The 18,465-nt window shown below is 33.8% G+C and overlaps 2 protein-coding genes and 1 long non-coding RNA gene across 8 annotated transcripts in view; 1 reads left to right on the top strand and 2 right to left on the bottom strand.

Moving 5' to 3' along the window:
* Window positions 1-18,465, bottom strand: part of LOC138126098 (uncharacterized) — a 404,235-nt gene that overhangs the window by 222,891 nt on the left and 162,879 nt on the right. The window lies entirely within an intron of this gene.
* Tpst (tyrosylprotein sulfotransferase) overlaps window positions 1-18,465 on the top strand; it is a 176,525-nt gene that overhangs the window by 97,274 nt on the left and 60,786 nt on the right. The gene's annotated exons all lie outside the window — the stretch shown is intronic.
* LOC138127094 (uncharacterized) lies at window positions 17,481-18,465 on the bottom strand. Its single transcript, XR_011158095.1, has 4 exons — window positions 18,426-18,465; window positions 18,186-18,368; window positions 17,812-18,135; window positions 17,481-17,758 (listed from the first exon to the last, which is right to left on the bottom strand). It is a non-coding gene; the product is annotated as an uncharacterized lncRNA (long non-coding RNA).

Raw genomic sequence — 18,465 nt, 5'->3', positions numbered from 1 at the left:
GTAATCAAATGCGAGATTAACTGAACACGTGATCAGATTGAACCAATGGAAGTTTTGGATTCATGGGTTAATCGGGCATTAAAATTTAATTCGAATTAAATATTTAATTCCCTTTCTGTAAACTGAACCTAAATGTGTTATTTCTTTCAAATTAGAAATCGAAGTAAGTTGGATAGATTTGTGAAAATGTCAGATTGGCAGATAACCTGTATTTAATCAAAATTCAACAAATAAATTAACAAGTTTAATTTTATCTTTCGCCAGATTGAAAATAAATTTAATTTAAAAAGAGCTCCATTTTCTGTTATTGGTTGATATAAGATATTACATAATTATTACAAGATATGTACCTGATGTTAACACATTTTTCCGTTAAATTATTATATTAAAGGGTAGTAAAATGTGTGTAATAATAATGATGTAGCAGGTTACATATTTGTAAAGAAAATTGGTGAAAAGTGGGACGAACAATAATTATTCTTTCACAACTTGTAGACACGAACAGCACACCCACAGAATCACCGTTGCCAATTTTTTGTTGAACCTGCCTTTTGTTCCCGCATATCAAATGTTTGACGGTTCCGAAGGGTGAAGAGAGAACCATCATGCTTCTGGTCATTAATCAAACGTACTTTAGTGCGAAATGCGGGAGGAAAAATTCATCCCGATGATGTTTTTTCCATCACTAAGCACACGAAATCTTTATTTATATTTCAGTATTAAAAGTACAAGGAAAAACGTAGTCTGCCATTGTTGAAAAAAAATGAGAAAACTCCGGGAGTGATGCATAATCAAGGCGCACTTATTCAAATTGTACGTTTCTGTTCTGTTGCTCTGACCCGAAACAAGAGAGCTTTTATCATGGGGGACGGAAGGTAGGACGCCGGTCCTAGAAAACGTTCTATTCTTACAAAAGTGGGTGTAAAGGAGACATTAAGTTACACATTTCTCACTGTAAATGTTCAGAACGTGTGTTCTTAATAACTGAAGTCGTTCAGACACGATTTTGTAATCCTGAATAATGGCCAATAAGTGGAAATTATTACTTTAATGGAAGGATTTTCCAAGTGGTAATTCTTGCTTCACCAACCAAGTAGTTACACTTAAAGCAAATAAGTGGCTTAATTAGTTAAGACTTTCTTTTATAAAATTAATCCATGCATTCTTATACCATTTTTTGTACGATCCCCTCACAATGAAAATAGACTCTTGGTTCACAGTCGTGACTCGTGAGGCTATACTTAAATAAAATCTTTCTTAAGTATATGCACCAGTGTTTTGTTTGAAACTATTTCTCGGTAGTAGAATTAATAAGTCCTTTAATTTGTAGCGCTTCTGCATCGATTCTGCTTCCAAGTTTTATTAAATTCAGTGCACGGGTCCACCACATTGTCTAAAAAACATAAATAACGGTTATTTAAAGTTGGACTTTATCATTAGTCATCTTCTTTGCTGAAAAAGTATGGTTTTAAGTTTGCCGAGAATGTTTGCTCGCTCAAGCAAACATCTGGAACTAGATTTCTATTTTCCAGGGCACGTCCTGAAATATAGATCGTAATACGATGATGACCTAATAAATAAACTGTTTTTTGTTTTTGTTTTGTTTAGTGTAGGAGGACATCTATGTTTCATTTTGGAAATAATGGCGATTGTAATATATTAAATTTATGACAGTTGTGGATTGAAGTTTCTCACATAAATCACAACGTGAGCTTTAATTATATATCGGGAAAATATTAATGGCAGGTTTCGGATCACATTATTTGTGCAATTTCGAGTAAAATGAGGATCGTTAAAGAACATTTCTAATTTCGTGTATTTGTTATAGAAATGGTAAATAATGTGGGTGTCACATTTTTTTAAATTATATTGTTAATGCTGATAGGAGTTAAATTAATAAATAATAACAATTAATTAACATCAAATTTTTATCATTTTTGTAATAGTTTATTATTTTGTAAACACAGCAAATAAGCAACATGTGCTTAAGTAGCTTCCATAATTTCTATTGTCTATTATTGTTTGTATCGTCTATTCTTATGTTTGGTTTTCTGCTATCGGTTTTTTTAAGACTTCAGCTTTCTCTAAATAATTCAACAGTTTATCTTACAACTTCGAAAACGATTCGTCATGAGAATGGTTGACTTTTTCGGCATGTTTCTGAAATTCATCAGCAGGTAATCAAATTCAAATTAGGAAAAGACATGAAAACTTTGGTCCATAGTTGATGTTTCTTTTTTTATCTTATTGTACGTATTCATCCATGTCAAAGGACATTATGTTACCCTATTCTTAAGAAGATTTACCGATTATTTGAAAGTTTCAACATAGAAATGATTCCGAAACGTTCCCAAGAATCGGTTACAAGATGAGTGAATCAAAATTATATTTATTTCCACCTTCTAAGTAAATGACAGTTTACAGGCATTTTTGGTAACTAAGTAAATGAGTAGTTACGGGTAAAGCCCTGTAACATTTTACAGGCTCATAGAAGAGACCTGTAATATTTTACGATGCTCATCAAAAATAATTAATCAAAACTAATTAAATAATTTTTCAAAAATTTATTATAAACACAAACAAATTTAACTATCAATTGTTGCAATTATATACGTTAATAATGCACTTTGAGCCGTTTTCGAAAGTCATTTTCATACCGCTCTTTGGATCGATCGAATCAATAGAGAACCGGACTTGCAGCGTTGGTAATTCCGTGGGTATTTTCTTGCACTTCGAGAAAATGGCCTTCAAAGTCTTCTCAGGCATTAAAGCCATTCTTTCTTTTCTTTTTTTTTGCAATAATTTTCACAAAACTTCTGACAGTATTTTTGTCGTTTATTTCAACACCATGACGACGTAGGTATAATTTCCCTACCGCCTTTCATTCCAAATATCATCTTTTTATAAACATAAATAACAATTAAAAAACGATGTTTAAAGGCTGAAGGTGGAAATAAAAGTTTGTATGCAACTCGCTTATAGTATAATTCAGAATAAGTGGCATCGCGGTAGGCGTTGATTCTCTAAAGTGAGCTTTATGTTATGTCAAAAAATTTAGTAAACATGTGAAACCGTCATTACTTTATTCTGAGGTTATGCGTTACATAATTTTGACATGGTTTTTACCCACAGCAGAGATAACCCCCAGACAAATAATAGGTACACTTTTCATAAATGAAACAAGGAAATTCCAAATACTTATAACAAGAAAATAAACACAAAACGATTCCAATGATAATATCAAGGCCAAATTAAAAGCGAAGGTTACCAACAGCATCGAAACTAGGGTATTATTAGCAAGGGTCTTGATGCCAACGTAAATTTGAATTTCCAATGCCTACCGCGATGCCACTTATTCTGAATTATAATATAGCAAATTAATCTTTACTGGGCTTACTGGCTTATGGAGACTCGTTCCTTCGTCACTCGTCCCACAAAGGGCAGCGCGCCCGTAAAGATTAATTTACTGAGCGCGTCACATAAATAACTATTTTCAAACATTCTTGTGATATATCCTTCTAAACGATTCGTCATTGATAGTAATGATAGTTATATAGCCTGTCTCAAACAATAAAAGTGAAAGAAATTGGTTACTGTTGCCGGATGGACTGTAATAGAGCTTAATAAATATCATCCGTATATCATAATTTATGTAGCAATAACGACTTATGATTGGTTGCCTTCATCATTATTAAACCTGATCCGTTCGATAAATTTTCCGGTTATGTGTGTTTCTGCCAGTGCGGAATATATTATGAGGAAAACAATAGAAGATGAAAAAAGTTTTAGATATAAGTTGCATATTTTTTACGAAACTTTCTCCTTTTTTCACATGCTCACAGAAAGGATTTGAAATTTGGTGATATAATACCCCCAATAAAATATGTAGTGCCTTTAGAAAAAGCGACTCACGTATGTGTGGATCTGAATCTGAATTTCAGTCTGAATTAAGCGAAAAGAAATTCTAGGTGAGATATTTTTTAATTGATTTAATATCAATTTGTCAGTTTCATCTTGTTTAATTTAAGATCTGCTCCTCTAGTTTAATACATCTTGTGCACAAATGTTGACCATACCGTAATTGCAATGTTGAACATTCAAGGCAACTAACTACTCGTATACTTATAATAAGCTACATACCTAGGTGCTAATAGTTACAGATATTTTTTGGAGGAATATGTAATTCAGGAAATATTGTACTCGTAGGTATCAGGCATAAATTATCGTCGGAAAATAACTATTTCGATCGTTTAAATCTGTGATAATATTAATTGGTTACAAGATGCTACTGAGATTACGTCATCTTGTCAAAGTGCGGCCTGCTTCCAACACAGATTCCATCTTGGACCACAGGTTCAATGAAATAACAGGGAATAATTGGATATACAGCTGTCCTTTTTGGAAAACATTGTATGTTTAAAATTACTATTATTATTAATGCGTCGAAGGACACAGAAATTTGTAGTTTTCTTCACAGCGCTATGTGAAAAAATGTTTTGGTTCTGAGAATACGACAAAAAAATGTTACGAGTACTTCGTCCAGCGAGAGATTGGAAGAACCCAACGCTACAAAATTCACTGGAATACATTAACTGGAGCACAATTTCAGGACAAAAATGTTGTTGCTTGAAGGGTATATTTCAAATTTTACGTGCGCTAGGTGCTACTTTGTCTACGTAGAATATAGTGATTTTTATGTCAACCAGTCTCTCGGTGGACTTAAAATTTACGTCAGGTTTTTCATCCACTCTTCGTCAATGATGTACAAATACAAATTTGAATTTTTAACAGTTTACATTAGTAGAAACGTTAAAAGAAATTAAAGAACATCTTAGGTAATTTTGTTTATTGCAAATGGCATTTTATTAAATAACATACATATGATTTTTTGTTTTTGTTTTTCGATGTATTTATTTATTCCTATTATTTGATCGAAGTCACATTTAAACGTGTGGGTTAGAGAGATTTTAAAACAAGTTATTTATTTACGGTAAAATTTAACCTTTTACTATCAATCATTTATTATTAGATACTGTTAGATAACGAATCAATTTATGTATTCATAAGAAGTTTATCAAAATTATGTGATGTATAAATTAATGTTTGCCGATTTAAGTTACCACTTCTAATGCCCATATTAAGTAATATTTTGCTCATAATCTACAGTCACGAAGCTTTCAAAATATTTTTTTTTTTTGTTCGACTGTCAGAATTTGAGAATTTTCTCCTGTGTGAACGGATTATGATAAATGTCACTACTTGTCAAAACGAAACGTCAAGCTAATTTTAAAGATTTTAAGCGATTTTGAGCCTTTCAGGGACTCGTCGAACAAAAAAAACCTTGTATTCAACTCGTCGTGGACCTGGCCCAAATAAACTACTGTTAAAGTATGTATTTACAGAATCAAAATAATTCTTTTAAAAATTCTTTTGTTTGAAATACGTAATGCTTATAAAGTTATTAAATAAGAAGTGATCAGATCTCATAGTCTCACATATAAATTTCCACCACCTGTTGAATTACATACATTGGCAAAATAAAAATATTTCTAAATTAGGGATTGCTATAACCGAAGTTGGCAATATAATTATTTTATAAACATGATTCGAAAACAACGTAATTTACTTGACCACTGTCGTCACTATTTAACAAGCCGTGTCATGCACATCGGCAACACCGCATCTCCGCCTAGAAGTAGTCCAATAGTCCGATAGTATTATGAGGCAACGTGCACCAACGAAAGTTTAATTTTTAATAAGTAATTAACTATTTTTAAATAAAATCAGGAAAGTCGATTATTATAATTAATTAATAATAGGTATACCTAGATATACCTATCTGACTTGTAACTTTTAGGCCCGGTTTATTCACCTTCAAGTAACTTTATTCGAACGGTAACTACCATGGATCTACCAATAGCAGATTCTAAATCGTAGCAACTATTGGCCAGATAAATTTACTTGAAAGTGAATAAACCGGGCCTTAGTCTTCCATGTAGTTGTTATATCTTGACATCACTTACCTTGCCTTACATTGGAAATTACTTGCAACATCAGATAAGAAAATCGCGCATGTAGAGCAGAAAATAAATAAAAATAGAATTGAAATAAAATATGTATTTATTAAATTTTTCTCTTTTTACATTTAGTATTTAGTATATTGTTCAATTAACAAAGCAGAGTTTTTATTTTTTACATAATTGTTTAATAGTAGGTATGTTGCTAAATAGCTAATACTCGTACAATTTTTTCACCATATTGCTATCGGCCCAGGAACACTCGGAAGATCGTTCCAAAATTTTACAATCAAAAAAATTGTTTCTTTTCAAAATCATATCAATTAATTCACATAAAATCGCCTTTTGAGTTTTAGCTTTAAGAAAAACATTTTGTAGGTCGCTGTTAGTAATAATATATTGAAAAATCACCTCTTTGCAAACTAGCGAAGTAAGTATCTCCCGAATTTTCAACTTTAAAGTCCTTTACGATACCGTGGCAATTAGCACAATTTGATAGTTTGAATACGGAGAAGCTTGCATTACCGCATACATAAAGGTTAACTCCTTTACTGATTTTGCAAATTTCTAAATACGTAAGTTATTCGTACATACCTATTGTTACCCAATTTGATTACATTTTTGGATTCTATGCTAAATTATGAATGAAATCTATACAGGTCGTTTTTACTTATCTGCGACCATGGCCAACTTCATCTAGCTTCCGCTGCGCTCCATACGGCCGTCCCAATAAGGGTCTTAGGCCGGTATTTATAGTCCAAACTTAAGTTAGACTCAATCTTGAGACAGACTTGAGTTCCGATTTGTATTTTATAAACAATACTTGAGCATTGATGAGCACTCAAGTTTGACTCGAGCCCAAGTTAGGGGTTAGGTAGACTCAAGTCTTGCTTACATGAGTTTAGAGGTCCAAAATTGTCTCTGTACTGTCTGACAGTTGCTGTTTTCCTGTTTTTCGTTTCGTTTCAATTATATGGGTAGGCACTAATGTTCAGATTTGAATTTTAGATGTAGGTAAGCATTAAATACCTATTTATCGCAGGATGGAAGATTGTTTTCAAAAAAAGCCGGACATTTAAATTTCAGTAGCCAGCTTTTTTCGGAAATGTAGTGTGGGTCTCATTTTTATTCCGTTAGGCTCATTATCACTCGTGAAATACCCTGTATTGCTTATTGGTTCACAATTTTTTCAATTGCTGGGCCGTGCGTACTGTAGCTATTATACTGGGTGTTAATCCTTTCCTAAACACTATTTTTCCGTTCTACCGAAACTGTATCTGTTTTTATATTTTCTATTGTCTCTTCCATATCGTGTATGAGAGAAGCCAACAGAATTTTCTCCTTTAAACTGTACGGGATTTTCATTTTGCAAAGAATTCAAAACAAGCTGTCACAAGGTGTATGGTATAACCATAGCAACTCGACTCAAACGAAACTGGAGTAAGACTCAAGTCTAACTTTTACGAGTTTGGCCGAAATAATGACTATAATACGGATCTAGACTTGAGCAAAACTCAGGACTTGAGTACAACTTACCCAAGTTGGACTTGAGTTGCCGACTATAAATACCGGCCTAAAGTTGATTCAGCTAACCTAAAAAAATCGTTTGGTAACTAGCCCCATCTGTTGCAAAATTTTTAAGATAAATCTTTATGGGTTGATGGGGAAACCGTGTTTTTTTTGTCAGTTTGGCGGAAAAATGTGAACCGGACTTGATACTACCCTTTCGACTGTTAGAGAAAATTCGAAATTTAAGTAAACCAATTATTATTTTTAATCGCAGTAACACCATATGTACAATTGCGGCCCCTACAAACTCAGACACCGGCTTTTGACACATTCTGCCAAATTCAAAAAATTTGTAATGTGTACATTTGACTTTTATCCGGTATGGCAATGTCAGTGTCAGTTTTTTGTAAGTCAGAAGCGTGCACAATTTTTACAATGCCTCAATTAAACGAACTGCAAAAGTCGATAATTAGAACTAGACTAGAGGACGGTATGAGCATTAGGCACATCGCAAATGAAATAAACGTTGATAAAAACACGGTACTTTTGGCAAAACGAAAAATTGAGGAAACTGGAATTATTAGAAGAAAACGACAACGTAGGTATTTTGCTAATCTTACGAGATGATCTTAAAATGTCGTAAACTCTTTCAGAGCGGCAGAGAATATCAAACCCTGGTGAAGATATGCGTTTAGTTAATTTTCTAAGGGAGCACCCTTTTAGTACCGCAATAAGAGCAAAAGTGGAAACCAATTTTCCTGGTTCCATAAGAACCAGTCGAAAAAGAATAAAAGAGAGTGAACTACGAAATCGAAGCGCGGCCAATAAGATATTTTTGTCAGTAGCAAATAAAGAAGAAAGACTGCGTTTCGCCTTTCAACATATAAACAATGTCAACTTTTGGGAAAACGTAGTCTTTTCAGATGAAAAAACTTTTCAATCATGCAGTAATGGACGGGTTCGTGTTTATAGACCAGTTGGTGAACGATTTTCTGAACAATATGTTCATAAAATTAAGCGTAGTGGACGTTTTTCTGTGAATGTTTGGGGGTGGGTGAGTTCCCGTGGAACGGGAATATGTGTTATAGTGGAAGAACGATTGACAGCTTTAGTTTATAGTGATATTCTGGAGCAAGCACTGTTACCTTCAGTTCTACCCATTTTTGGAAATAATTTTGTATTCCAACAGGATAATTGCCCTATTCATACAGCGCATCTAATAAGAGATTTTTTGCAAACTAATGAAGTAACCACATTAGACTGGCCAGCGAGAAGCCCAGACCTCAACCCCATCGAAAATATTTGGGGTATCATGGCCAAAGAAATTAATACTAAGATCTTGCCCCAAAATCGTCAAGAATTAATTCAAAGTATCTCGGATACATGGGAGCAAATATCTGTGGATTGTGTACAACGCACAGTTCTGTCAATGCCGAGGAGACTCCAAATGGTCATAGATGGTAACGGTGATACAATAAAATATTAACTTTATTGTATTTGATTTGTTCAATTTTTCAAATTCTTTATTTTATACGCCACTGACTTTCTTTCAGTTGGGTGACATTTTATAAACTTCAATTTTAGGACCATGTTACACAGCCAACATTTTTTATTTGTCACACTGTCTGAGTTTGTAGGGGCCGCAACTGTATATGCAGCTTCTGTTGCTTTCATAGCAGGGTATATTGTAAAAAAAATTAAATGAAATCTTTCACTGCGACAGTTGTCTCTGTCCTATATTGTCTTTTTCAACCCCTGGTCCTCTTTTACGTTCAATTAATCTTCAAAATCGTGCCGGTTTGACTTATCCAAATTATCAGTTTATAAGTTTTTTTTAAAGAATTGGCAGAAATTTTATCATATTTGAAAAAAATGTGTACCTTCCAAATCGTTCCACATAAATTAAAATAATTGAGGCTGTTTGATTCCAGAATAAGTTGAGTGTTTACTCAACACCCTGCTCAGTCGCATATGCCTACTCTGATTTTTTAAACATAAAAACTAAAAATGTCAAAAACTAATTTTTTTCAAATGACACCCCGTATTTATTATTGCACTGGTCGAAAGCTTTTTTGACAAGCTTGTCTTTAGCGGAAAACTTGCTCCAAATTTTGTGATTTTAGGATAGCACCTTAGATTTTCACATTTGACTATACAAACCCTATACCGTGGTATGCATGGTACTATGCACTGCTGTCGAATGTCAAAAGCAAACTCAGGTCATGTCAACTTCTTGATTCGGACTAAGCTCATTAGACTATAATTTAAAAATGGACTGTAGCTGAGGACACATTCGTTGTTTAATCTGGGAAAAGTAATTTTTTTTTAGTGAAGAATAAAACATTATTAGTTGAACACTGTTGTTTTTGAATGAATAACATTCCACGACGTCCTTGTAAGATACAGTAGATTCTCTTGGTGATCAAATCGCCGGCTGAAGACAGAAGATAAATAAATGTATTAAACTTATCTATTACGCTTTTATAGAGTGAGTGTCGAACGTTCAGAAATATTTTATTTCTTCTTGAAGAGAAAATTTTCAAATCCTTTGAGCTTTCAAACAGAAGTAGGACAGGTCATTTAAATTTTAAAGGCACATTTTAAAAAATTACAATGACGTCATCGCACGGAAACGGAAAAGGGTGGAAAAATGAAAATTGTTCGAAAAGTGTTTCTTTTCGAAAAGTTTAACCTGAATGAAATTCCAGAGTTTTGGCACTGTCTGTAGTTACAGTTCGTCATAAAAATTTGAGTTATTTTTAAACATTCAAAGTGGATCTAACAATAAATAGAAGATTTGAATAGGAAACGTTTTCGGTGGGACATTCCGGATTTGATTTTCCCTACCGATTATTTCTTTTGCAATTGTTTGCAGCTGTTAAAGTTTCCACAGGGTCTTTTCCGGTCGATTTCACTTAACACACGCTGATACTTGGGTGGTCAGACTTCTTACTGCTGAAACAACTGAGACGGAGCGTCGTTTAGATGTTGGTGGAACATTTTCTTAAGTAGAAATGTCTTGGTCATACCGTTTGCCGCAAATCTGAAACACATTTCGAACTACACATTGCTTCTATCGTTCATTTGGCTGAGTGGATGTACTGCATTATTACTGTTCAAGTTGATGACTAAAAAACGTTTATTTAATTTCTCCATAATAGATCGCAACCTAGAGTACAGTAATTGTTACGATTGTAATTACACCGTAAATATTCCGCTTCAGAATGTGGACTTTTGAATTTCAAATTCCTAGTAACGTGGCTCACACCTATAATATTTACGATCTGATAAGTTCTGCGTGGAAGTGGTTATAGCTCCTAATGTTGACGTTGAACGAAGTCAAAAACGTGTCTGCGAGGCATGCTTGTTGGGGAAAATTAACAAGTTACTCGAACTTTCGGCCTTACTGGAATACCTGCAACTAATCAACTTTGCCACAATAATGAAGTATTCGCTAACGATCATTTAACTTTCTGATATTAAAGAGGGTAGCTATTTAAAATACTTCATCTAGTTATCGCCAAGGGTCGAAATAAAAGAACATCGTAAAGGCTCCTTACGGGTGTCGTCCTGCAATGGAAAGCCGGAGCCAGGACTTATCAGTTGTCAGGTCAACACAAGCAAGGTGCCGCCGGCGACCGTTCTGTTATATTATTAAAGTTGGAAGAGGTCTGAGGAATTTTCCAGACAGGAGAATTCCTCCGGAGATTAGGAATACGGGAAATTGAAATTCTGCTTCGGTCCCAATGGTAAGATGTTCGGAAGCGTTCGGGGTCAATTAAATTGACAGGTGGTCGGCTTCTTGAGCAAAACGATTTATTTGCTTCTGATATATTTAAAGGACTGTCGTAAAAGGACAAATGGAGCCGACAAATCTGCAATCTCACAAGTAACGCGCTCTTTCGTTTTATTTTCTTGTTTCGAAAAGTTTAATATCATTCCATTATTTTAACTTTTTAAAGAAAGCATATGTTGCCGACTTGGTTCCTCAGTACTTTCAATATGACCAATAGGGTACATATTTAGAAGAATTTATATCGATTTACTTAATGTTCATCAACCAATGAAACGAACTTAATTTTAGTGATTTCCATAGTTACAAAAGAATTGCAGCCGATATTGGACTAGTAAAAATATCATCGAATATTGTACTAGTCATTGAAGTGAATATTTTAAACAAATGAAAATTTTTATTTAAACTTTTTTTTTGCAGCGAAAAATGAACACAGAAATATTATTTTTTAACAAATCTAAATGTACAATTTGAAAAAATGAAAAATTGCGGAATTTGATTCATTAAATAGTCCTCCAAATATGATTCGTAGTCCAATGTTATCATCAGATCATTTTTGCGGTGGTGTTACTCATGTGAAGGGCGCTTTCGAATTCGACTCGTGCTACGCACTCGTCAAATTCATATCCCAGCGCCGTTGACATTCGTAACACCACCACATAAATGATCGGCATAACATTGACTACTCATCGTATTATAATTGAGTATTAATTATGATTAGATTATTTATTAACTCTATACGGCGAATCCACGAAATTAAAAATATTTCAGAGCTAACTCGTTGGTTTCAAATATTGGCTGAAATTATTACATCCCGACAAGGATCAAATTTTCGGTGGTGTTTTATTTCAGCGACATTCAATGTCCACCTACCTGTTCCATGTCTGACATAAACAACACCCCTGCGGCATTTCCAGAGTCGAAACGCCCCTACAATTCAGAGACAACGAACTTATACGTATTTCTGTTTTCCAATATGTATTTGTTTCGCCAAGCTGTGGCATTTTTCCTTTGACAATACATAGGTATTTTGCCTGAAATATTTCCAGAAGTCTACATGTACATATATTATTAAAAGAAAAATTCATAGGTACACGAAAATTCAATTTTTCCTTATTAATGTTGCGTTGCGTCTTATTTTTGTATAACGTTGAATAACGCATTTATGTAACACTTTACCTGTTGGTGAAAATTCCAAATTGAAAAATAGTCACGTACCTACAGAATATTTTAAAAAGTACACAGGTAGATATTCGAAATAACCGAAAAACAGAACATCGTGAAAAGTACAATAATGTGTGAAGAACAGTTTTTCGTATGCGATCTTACACCCCTTTCACGTTAACGTTACGTCGATGTTAAAACGTTAATGTTAACGTTAGATCTAATTACATGTATTTCAGTACTTTTTATAAATTGTTTCCGTTGGCTAATGTTAGAACGTAACGTTAAGAATCCAGAACATTTCTATAACTAACGTTAACGGTAACAATATCATGCAACATTAATTTTCATCATAACGCCATTGTGAACGGTCCACAATGAAATACATGTAATTTTGAATTTCTAGATCTAACGTTAACATTGACGTTTTAACATCGACGTAACATTAACGCCATTGTGTATGGGCGTTTATAGCATAATGCGCTACTTCCATTTTATGTTTTTGTCGGTTAATTTACGTGTTAAAAGATTTAATTTGACAATACGAGATACTAATTCCAAATGCTGTTCACATTTTGGCAATTTTACATAACATAAATTTTTTTCTAAAAAATTACTTTTATTTTTTTTCATTAAAATTTTATTTGCTGTGTTTAATGTTTTGTTTGTCGGATATTCTTTGACAAAGAATAACTTAAATAACACTTATCAATACAACATGATATCAAAAAATTTTTCTAAGACAATGAATTACTTAATTATATTAATAAAATTCAAAGTGAGTCGTTTTTTGTGCCGGTGAGTGTATTAGAAGGAATATTTTTTATAAAATAGCCTTAATTTTAACGAATCTTCCATTTACAATGTTAGTTCATGTTTATGTTTACAACTAAGGCAATTAGGTGCTACAATTGCGGACACGGAATTTTAGACGTCAAATTTATGTCAAATCAAAAAATGTCAATGTAAGCCACGCTTTATTGTCATTATGATTGACGTTTGAAACTATTTGACACTTTTAGTTTTAGTTGAAATTTGTTTCTCCAAGACGCTGTCTAGTTACAGGCCAGGACCCTGGCTGTATTGCCACATTCCCTGGTAGGCCATTCCATGACCTACGACGTTTCTAAAATTTTGAAACTAATTATACATTTAGGCCCGGTTTGTTCACCTTTAAGTAAATTTATGTGACCAGTAGTTGCTATGATTTAGAATCTGCTATTGGTGGATCCATGGTAATTACCGTTCAAATAAAGTTACTTGAAGGTGAATAAACCGGGCCTTAAAATAATAAATTTGGACAAATTCATCAAATTGAATTAAAATAGTTATTTGTATATCAAGGATGCGAAATCGTACTTTGACGAACCGAGAGAAAAATTGTCGTCAAGGCCGCTTTGCGGCCGAGACAAGACAATCTCAAGGTCGTCAAAGGATTTCGTAGCCAAGGTGTACACAACATTTTGTGTGCAACCCGAAAATTTGTAATTATAAAATGAACAAGTAAAATTTCCTTCACTGTCAATAAAAATAAAGTCGGCCTACATGTCGCCATGTCGCTATGGAAACGACATAAATAAAACAATTCACTTTGAGAAAAATTGCAAAAATGTCCGAAGAAAATTACGATGTTTCAGTTCCGTGTACTCATCCAGAGTTAAAAAAATATTATAAATTGTGCAGTGTCGCATTTGAAACCTGAAAAATCGAAACGGCAATATGAAAAATGTTACAGTGACTTTGAGACTGATGTAACAAGAAAACCGTGTCGGATAATGTTGTACTGGCTTACCTATTTATTGGAATTTATTTATTGTGGAAGGTAAATGTTAAGTTCTATTATGCTAGGTTGTATCATCTGCTCCTTTTTAGGTTGTTGTCTGTTGTCTGTTGATGACATTCAGGAAATGTTACGAGATATTTCTCTTTTTGATCGGTGAAAAATTTACCAAAATTAACCTAATTCACATGTGTATGTTTCATATAGATGATAGATCGATAAGGGGGATCTTTCTTATCGATTCCTCAACCTCATGCGGCTGTCTCATTTGAAATTGGCGGAAATTTCAAGCCGGATGAAAATTCTGTACTAATAGTGGCCGTTCCTGTCACAAAATCAAACTTTAACTGTAACCAATCCATATTTTGTAAGATTACACCGGAAATATGCAGATAGATATGTTGTAATTGTAATAATAAATAAATATAAAAATGAATTACTTTTACGGCCGTCGTTAAGGCAACGGCTGCGAAATTCAATATTCGCGGCCTGTTGTACGCACGCGAAGTGCTCATTTCGCGTACGGTTGCACACAAATGTTATTTAAGTGTTGCGTACCAAATTGCAACTCAAATTATGCGTCTTCTACAAATTTCGTACCTGTATTTAAGTTTCCATCAAATGAGGAAACGAAGCCAATTTGGAAAGAGATTTTAAAAATCGAAGAGTGAAGAATTCGCAAAAGCAGCCATGCTTGTGCTAAACATTTTAGGGGAACAGATATCGATGGGGACAAAATGAAGCGACTTGTGCCAAACGTGGTGCCAATAACTTCTAGTTACGAAGAAATTACACTTTGGGAAGAAATAATCAAAATTAGTAATGACGACACAATCGCTGGGGAAAATCTTTTGGCTTTAAAAACGAATATTGAAATGTGACTGGGAAGCAAGTTACAAGAAATGGGGTGGAATTTAGGCGATGGGGAGAACAAAATTGTTATATTTCAGTTGGAAATGCCCACCTCGCGTTGCTTTATAACCAAACAGTTTCAATAGCCCGGAACACAGCAGAGCAGCCGAAATATTAGAGAGTTATCGCCCAGCCCACGCTAAAATAAGGTAAACGATGACCCAATACGATATTTGAAATTTAACGTTGAGTAAATTTGGAAGTTATCGCAGTTTATTGGTAACTGACGCTACTTCGGTGACATAAAAAAATTGAGATTTTCAAGGTTTGTTTTACTCAGACATTATTGACTAATAAAAACTATCAATAATAGATAGTACCGAGCGATCATTTAAAAAATAAATCGAGTTTGCTTTGGAGCCTATGCTATAGCATGGGTTGCCATAGGTAACACGCCGACTCGATTTATTTTTTAATTGATCGCACACAAAAAATTTTGGCCGTCACTTTCTTGACATTCAAGTAAAGTGTAAATAAACCTTTAGAAATCGTAACCCCACTTTCGATTTTTGTCATTTTGACAATCAACTTAAACTGTTTGAAGCTCAGATATTCCAAAAATCCGATATGAATGAATAAAATTAGAGCAATCGTATATAGATAACCTGAGGCAAACGTTCTGTGTAGTAGAAATGACAAAATAATTTTGAGTTTTGAAATTTACCACCCAAAAAATAACGTTCATAATCAAGACGGTAATCATGATGACAATAAAGTACGGATAACAATTTTTTTTTTGAATTGACAGACAATGACGGCCAAAATTTTTTGGCCGGCATAGTACAGTCACGGAATTTCGTCAGTCGTTGTTATTCAACTGACATTACCTGTAAAACAGGTTTTATATATTTCTAACCCCACATTGGAATTTTTGACATTGATGTCAATTTGTCAATCAAAAACGTTACTAGTGGGATTTTTATTTTTATTGTGCGTGACAGAATTTCTGTCACAAAAATTTTGAATGTCAGTCATAATGACAATAAAGCTTAGGCTACACAAGTTTTCTCGAATTGACAGTAAAATAACTGACGAAATTTCGTGGCCGTCACTGTATTTCATTACGTAGTTAAAAGATTATGTTTAACGGATCATTTACGATGAATATGATTTTTTTTTATTTGGATGTCAAGGGTTATCCGGATATTTACTGATGTGAGAACATAGTAATATTCTGTTTATTATCTATCACTTACTGTTGTCTCAGTATTAAAAGCATGATAACGATAACGACTGATCCGAAAAGTTTTTTCTGTGAATATTTTAATGAGTAATAAATTAAGCAAAATGTTTATACTTTTTTTTAATTAATTGTGGGTGAAATGATACACGTACCTACTTACAAGGGATGTCTCATTATGAATTGGCCTGACGTAGTAAGAAATTCAGTTCAGTTAATTTATATTGGCATATGCCTTAAACTTTCATTTGTTTATGCCCAAAGTTTTGCGTTTCTCCATGCTTTAATTGTCAAGTTATAAATGTTGAAAGAACACTTTGTTTTCAACTTTTTCAAAATGCTAAAAATTGTGTACCGACGCGTAATAAAGTTGTTGTCCAGAGAGGGTCAATCCCCGGCCGAAATCAAAAAACGTCCCGACAATGTGTACGGCGATTCTGCTCCTACATATACCACAATAAAAAAACTGGATCAAAGAATTTCGGCTTGGCATAGAATCGGTTGAAGATGTGCAACTGTTGAAGTGTTGACTCTGGAAACAATCAACCTTATTGAGTAGGAGTTATTGAAAGGTTACACCTTTTCAACAGTACCGTGCATCGGGCTCTCCATGATCATGTTTATATTTAAAAAAAATAGTGCAAGATGGGTCCCAAAACATCTTTACTTTAGTAACGGAAGACGAAATATCCTAAAAGCAAATAGGAATCCATGGAGTGGCGCTCTAAGGCCTCTTGCACTCGGACGGTTATTTCACCGGCCGGTCGTTTTGCCGTGCGGCAGAAAAACCGTTGTAAAGTCAGAATCACGAATCAATGCGTGTGCGTTATTACACATCCGTGACGTCACGATATTACACGTTTGTCTGCGTTAGTCAACGCAACGCGATGACAACCGGCGTCCGGCTTGATATGTCAAAATAATTATATATTTACAAAGACAAGACATTTATATTTAAAGTGTGTGCTTAAGACCGCACGACAGAAGTGAAAATGTCTATGATGTTCAAAATTTGATTTTAATAATATGTAATATATGAAATTGTATTATTATGGATGATGGTATTTGGAGGAATCAGGTTCAACGGGCTTGTGGTAGTTAAAATACGAAATAAACAAGTACTTTGGATTCAAATCTATTTATATATGTAAAATACAGTGGAAATTTCAAGCAAAATCAAACAAAACCATCACAAATGCGATTAAAACTTTACATAAAAATTTGACATGTAATAAACGTAGAACTCGCATCTTACTCTATTCGCACATGGAGAATTACTAAATTCATCTGTGAACTTACAATATTTGTCATGTCTTTATCGTTACTCCTGCAGCTCTACACCGAAAAAGCTGCTCATTCAATAAAACCATTCTTATTGCCTGCATGCAACACTATATGTAGATCTGTAATGCAGGAAAACAAACATAATGCTATCTGAAATAATACTTTAACTTACCTTTTCCCTTCAGAGTTCCATTTTTAATGCTTTTGTAGCTATCATCCTGCCAAGACCTGTGTACAGATCCATTTTCAAATATCCATGTCTCATCAAGGTATACACACTGTAGAGGATTTTGTGCATTCAAATTTTGCTTGTAAGATCTTAAAAATTGTACTCTTGAAATAGCAACATGTCCTAATTCCATTAACCTTTTAGAATCAGTTGCTTTAAGTGTAAAGCCAATGTTATGTAAAACTTGCTTTAATGAATTTATGGACCTTAGAAAAATGTGTTTCCTTTCTAGAAATTCCAGTAATGATGCCTGAGTCACGTGTTTTCCTGAAACACAAATTTGAAGCTCTCAAAATATTCATGTTGTGGAATTATACTTTTTCCAACCATCTCATAAATACTCCCTCAAATTTCACATTTTTCAGACTGACTAATGTCACATACTTGTTTTTTCCTTAGCCTTTTTTTTGGGGGGGGGATGTTAATAGCTCACCAGCTTTAACCTGGTTATTAACAGACGACACTGTGCACAGATTAATTTTTAAAGCGTCAGCCACCCTCTGCAACAGAATCAAGACTCCTTTAATAATAAACATTACATTAAATTTTTCTCTTACTTGTTGAATAAGATAGAAGAGGTCCTCCGTGATCTCTCTC

Source organism: Tenebrio molitor, chromosome 3 (assembly GCF_963966145.1).
Source record: "Tenebrio molitor chromosome 3, icTenMoli1.1, whole genome shotgun sequence".
NCBI classification, from domain to species: domain Eukaryota; kingdom Metazoa; phylum Arthropoda; class Insecta; order Coleoptera; family Tenebrionidae; genus Tenebrio; species Tenebrio molitor.
Note: the sequence above shows the minus strand (reverse complement) of the source record. Positions and strands in the feature narration are given on the sequence as shown.